Consider the following 6,000-nt stretch of genomic DNA (forward strand, 5'->3'; position numbering starts at 1 on the left):
GGGAAGAGAGAGGGTCTAGAGAGAGGGCCCCTAATGAGGTGGGAGGTGGGAGCCTGTAGGGGAAGGGCTGGGGCAGCAGCCGAGTGGGCTGAGCCAAGCGTGCCAGCCCAGTGGGGGGGTTGGGACAGAGATGTCAATGCTGGCTCAGAGACTCCACCCAGCAGTGTGGTGAACATGGGTCACGGCTACCAGTCCAAGCTGCTGACTCTCGGAGCTGGTCCGGCGGCGTCCCAGGTTCCTCCCTAGATGGTCACCGCCCTCTTCCACATGGCCCAAGGGGACTCACAACCACATATGGGCTCCAGCCCATGGGAAGGGGAAAGAGGGAGGGAAGGGCGTGCTCCTGCCCTTTAAGGCCACCATGCGGAAGGAGCCACCGTCACTATGAGAAAACAAGGTCGGGCACAAGGTGCGTGGCCGGGTTTGGGTCTCTTTGCCAGTGGAGCTGGGGACACAGACACCTGGAGTCTGGAAGCACCCGGAAGCGGGGCCGTGAAGCTGTTTCCTAACCCCAGCTGCAGAGTGTTCCCCAGGAATCCTTCCTTCTCTAGCCACTTGCTGGGCCAGCAGCCAGCTCTGACGACCATCCTCTCCCTTTCTGTCACACAGAGGTTCTGTAGATGCCGCACTGACCGCTAATCCCATCTCTAATTGGATGCAGAGATCTGAGCAGGTCACCACCCTCTGTGGGTCTCTGTTTTCTCCTCTGCACTAAGAGTTTGGCCAAAACAGCCTCTGAGGGGTCCTGAGTGGAGGAAACTGAACCCACAAGTCTTCTGAGGCAGTCGAGGCCCAGTCTTGGGGAGGAAAAGGTGAAATCAGGCTGTATGCAGCTCCCTGAACTGTGGGATGAGGCAGGGGGCAAGCAATGCACCCTGGGCCATTGACACAGCCCCTTGGAAAATCTTGGATGATCCACGGGCTAATGCAAGAAGTGCCTTTGTCAGTGCCTGTCACGCAGCAGGCACAGAGCTGGGGCCTCACCCTGCCGAGCGTTTCCTGTGCGCCGGGCAGCGCCCCAAGTGCTGAACCTCTTGCCCCTCACTGAAACCACACAGCTTCTCTGTGATGTAGGCACCGTTGTCATCACCATGGAGACAACGCACCCACGAAACAAGAACCAACCACTGCAAAAAAGGATCCTCAGAGAACGAGAAAGAAGTCTCAAAAACTGAATACTTAATTATTCATGAAGTGTCATGGGTATTCATGAAAACTCAACCAAAAACTGAATAGCAGAATGGACACGCTGGACCAAATCAAAACGACAGGTGGAATGTATAAGAGGAAAACCCCACAGCCGAAGCTTCAACGTCTACTGGAAGGAACTGAATCCATGTTCAGAAATGAAGACAGAGGGAAACCAGCTCCCAGCTAAACCCGGCCCTCCTCAGCGCTGACGGGCATGTGGCGATGGGTGACAGTGAGTTAATGAGTCACTCCTGCCTGGTTAAAGTCCTCCAAGTTTAACGCGTTTGTCAGGCCAACCTTGAGCCTAAAGTTCCCATCCCCTCCACCCAGGGTGTCTGTCCTCTAAGTCCTGGGGTCACTGGCTGTCACTCGGCTCCAAGGAAACCACGAGGAACCAAGGTGGGGTACTGGGAAGTGACTGCTGATCGGCATACCAAGGCAGGCTTCACACATAAGGAGGGGTCTGTGCAAGAGTGCTGGACTCGGGTGAAGACACCGAGAGCCATGGACGGGCACCACCACACCAACCTGACAACAGCCACGTGCCAGACTCAGGGAGGAAGCGCTTGTCGCTTCACAGCACAGTGAGGATAACACCGACCAACGTCAAAAAGACGTGAAGAGAACATGCAAACGGCCAGCGCGTGCATGGAGAGATTTCTAACCTCACCACTGATCAAAGAAACGCAAATTAAAACAGGGTACCCTTTTCATCCAAGTTTCAAGAACGTTTTCAAGTTATAACACTTGTAAAGAGGTTAAATCGGCACATTTCCGGAAAGCAACCTTGTAAGGTGCACACTGCTTTTGAGTCAGTAAGTCTGCTTTTAGAAACTAATCACAAAGAAATGATCAGACACAGTCAGATTTATACACAAACTTTTTCTTCCCAACATTACTTATAATTGAGAAAAATTAGAAACCAATTAATGTCCATCAAAAGGAAAACTGAGAGTGAACTGTGCCCCACCCGTGCAGTGGAATATCATTTATCTATTTACATCAGGTTTTAAAAAGACTATTTGATGAAAGTTAAAGTGAAAATAGCAGGATGAAAAACTCTATATAGGATTATTCTATACATGATTATGGAAAGAAAAAGGTATATTCATAGAAAAAACTAGAAATAGATATACAAGTATTTACATTGATGAATTTTTAAAATATCTACATTAAGTGATGAGATTATAAGTGATTTTTTTTTTTTTGGTGAGGAAGATTGGCCCTAAGCTAACATCTGGTGCCAGTATTCCTCTACTTTGTATGTGGGTCGCCGACACAGCATGGCTTGATGAGTGGTGTAGGTCCAAGCCCAGGATCCAAACCCAGGAACCTTGGGCCGCTGAAGCAGAGCTCACAAACTTAACCACTACACCACCAGGCTGGCCCTACAAGTGATCTTTTTTAGCATTATATTTTTCACTTTTCCAGATTTTCTACAATGAACATACATTACTTTTATAACCACAAAAAATATGACTTTGTTGTAGGTCTCTTTTTATTGTGCAACTTAGTATGTTATTTTTGAAATAGTTTTTTTATTAGTATAAAAGTAAATGCTCAAAATATCAGAAAATACAGGCAAATACAAAAAAGAAAAAACTCATTCATAATCACATCATTGTTAACATTTTCTTGCTATACTACAAAAATGGAAACACATTATACATACTGTGTTGGAGCCTTTTAAAAAAAAAAAATTGCAGCTAGGGGCCAGCCCAGTGTCATAGCAGTTAAGTGCACGTGCTCAGATGCAGCGGCCCAGGGTTCGCAGGTTCGGATCCCAGACACACACCGACACACCGCTTGTCAGGCCATGCTCTGTGGCGCTGTCCCCTATAAAGTAGAGGAAGATGGGCACAGATGTTAGCCCAGGGCCAGTCTTCCTCATACAAAAAAAGTGGCTAAAAACACATAAAATAAAATTTACCATCTTAACCATTTTTAAGTGTCCAGTTTAGTGGCATTGAGTACATTCACATTGTTGTGCAACCATCACCACCCTCCATCTCCAGAACTCTTCATCTTGCAAAACTGAAACTCTGTCCCCATGAAACCCTAACTCCCCATCCCCCTCCCCTAGCCCCTGGCACCCACATTCTACTTTCCATCTCTGTGAATCTGACTCCCCTAGGGACCTCATGTAAGAGGAATCACAGTATTTGTCTTTTTGTGACTGGTTTATTTCACTGAGCACAATGTCCTCAAGGTTCATCCGCATTGTGGCAGGTGTCAGAATTTCCTTCCTTTTAAAGGCTGAATCCTATTCCACCGTCTGTATAGACCACATTTTGTCTGTCCGTTCACCCATCCATGGCTACTTGGGTTGCTTTGGGAGACTTTTTTAAACAGAACAATATATCGTGTACTTCTTTTTGTGCCAATAACGATAGATTCGTAGCCGTCATTTTCAGAAGTCGTCTAGCACTTCACAGAGGTGGCTGCAGCATGATTCATTCAGCAAACCCACGCTTGAAGGACAGTTAAGCGGTTTCCAACTTTTCACTATCATACAAAGCTGCAATAAATCACCCTAGTGCATACATCTCTGTATACGTATCCTATTTCTTAAAGATGAATTTGAAAAGTGAGATTTCTGATTCAAAGGATATTTTTACATTTGGTATTTGTGACCAACTCAACCTCCAGAAATTATGTTAATCCAGAACCCTGCCCTCGATGAAGCGCACCTCCATTTCCTATCTCCTTGCCAGCACCGGTTATTAGCACTTTATAAAAAGTGACAAATTGTTTTTGCCAGTTTTTGCCAGTGTGACAGGTTAAAAAAAAAAAAAGGTGCTACGTATTCCTTTGTATCTCTTGGATTATTGGTGAGGTTGAAGGTTTTCTCACGTTTGTCCACACTTCGCTGCAGCTTGCGTTTCCCTTGTGGGACGCCCGGCTGTGCCCTCTGCCCTCCGCTTGTACGGCGATGCGGGCCTTCTCCTCACTGACGGACGTGAACTCCCGCACAGGAAGGAGCCCGGGACTCTGCATCCGATGTGTGGCCGACCGCGTTTGTGGAGTAGCAGGGTCCGTCTATAGTTCCGTGAATGCAGGTGTGGATTCAGCCTTTGGTGGCACGTTTGGAAAATCCCTCTCTTTCAGGGTTAGTTACATTGTCACCCTGCTGCACAGTCACACATCACCTTCTAGTACTGTCACAGTGCGGTGTCATCATTAGCCTCTTCAGCCTGGTGGGAATTTATTCTGATGGGTGTGTGCTGAGATCAGGACCCCGGCCCCGTCAAGGTCTGGGCCGGGCCGCCCCTGCCCCTCCCCTCTTGCCCCTCAGCGCTTGATCCCCTTTAGGAGATCCCCACCTGCAGGAAGAGAAACACCGCCCACCAGAGGGCTGAGCCCCATTGCACAGCCTTTCCCAGAGGCATTTGCTGTGCAGGAGAGGATTAGAGAGACGTTACCAGGTGATGGGGTCCCACGGTGGCATTTCAGGCACGGACACCATCCCACGTAATAGACAAGCCATGGTGAGATAAGGAACTCCTTCTCCAACCGGCCGAACTCTGCCCACCATTTGGGGTGATTTATTATTAATGTCAAACTTCACATCAGTCTTTCAGCAGGTCAACTGCAAAACACATTGCCTCCTGCAGTCCTCACAAGAGGAATGACTCTCTTGATCTCTCAGCTGAGGGGCTGAGCTGCAAAGCAGGGCATATCCAGTGACACAGCCTGAGAGTGGCAGAGGCGGACGGAGGCTCTCCTGGTGCACGTCCCAGAGCCTTCTACTCCGACTACCTGCCGCCTGGAGCAGGGAGATGTAGCGAGCTGCAGCTGTCAGCTCAGGGCGCTGTGGGACTCTGCAAGCGGTCAGAACTGGCAGGGGCAGGGAGGGCACACGCAGGGCCCAGGGCAGGCAAGGGCCCTCAGCCGTCCCCACCTGCACCCACTCCTCTGAGTCCCGGCCCCCACCCAGGGTCACCAAGGGTGCAAGGCGAGGGAATACGCCTCCCTGCAACCTGCCTATGCCCAGACACCGTCACGGCTCATCCCTCACACACTCGGCGGGCGTCTGTGGAGCACTTCCTGCATGCCAGGTGCTGGTCTGGGGATACAGCAGCTAACAATGGAGGCTCCCAGGACCTACCTTCTGGGAGCTTTCCCTCCAGCAGGAATAAGCGAGGAGACAGCGAATGAACGTGGTAACTCCTCATGAGGATAAGTACTGGGGATGGTTAATAATACTCATCCAACAGCCATTTGTGTCCTCATGGAGATCCTGAAAAAACAACGTCCTGTGACAGAGAACAAGAAGACAGAGGGAAGCTGCTTTGGGTGGGCCAAACAAGGAGGGCCTCTCTGAGAAGGTGACTTTGGAGTGAGAAGAAGTCTTGGGAAGAGCAGAGGGAAGGGCAATCCAGGCCAAGGGAACAGCAGATGCAAAGGCCCTGAGGCAGGAAAGAGCCTGCAGGTTTGAGCACTGACAGGAAGCTGAGGCCAAAGGCCAGGTGGACATGGGGGATGAGGTGGGAGCTGTGGAGAGGGGGTGAGAGAGGGCCAGGGATTCCCAGCATTCGACACTACAACCCACAGGAAGACATCGCCTCTGGCTGAACCAGCTTGCTTGTTACTCAAACAAGAATCTCACGCAATCCGCCTAACCAGGCCCCTGCAGTGAGCACGGGTGTTTCTATTCCCTCACTTCTGCTCTGCTCTAGTGTCATGAAAAGAGGGAGGGAGGAAAAAGAAAGGAAAGAAATGCAACCCATTCAATTAACCTCCTGACCCACTAAGGGACTGCACCCAGCAATTGAACAAACACTATTGTAGAGGGTGACAAAGATTGTT

At 49.8% G+C, this 6,000-nt stretch overlaps 1 long non-coding RNA gene across 1 annotated transcript; it reads right to left on the reverse strand.

Annotated features, from left to right (window-relative positions):
- Positions 1 to 3,289: 3,289 nt before the first annotated feature.
- Positions 3,290 to 5,318, reverse strand: LOC131411278 (uncharacterized). The gene is made up of 3 exons (XR_009221533.1): positions 5,300 to 5,318; positions 4,614 to 4,780; positions 3,290 to 4,385 (listed from the first exon to the last, which is right to left on the reverse strand). It is a non-coding gene; the product is annotated as an uncharacterized LOC131411278 (long non-coding RNA).
- Between the last annotated feature and the right edge of the window lie 682 nt (positions 5,319 to 6,000).

Source organism: Diceros bicornis, chromosome 2 (assembly GCF_020826845.1).
Source record: "Diceros bicornis minor isolate mBicDic1 chromosome 2, mDicBic1.mat.cur, whole genome shotgun sequence".
NCBI classification, from domain to species: Eukaryota; Metazoa; Chordata; class Mammalia; order Perissodactyla; family Rhinocerotidae; genus Diceros; species Diceros bicornis.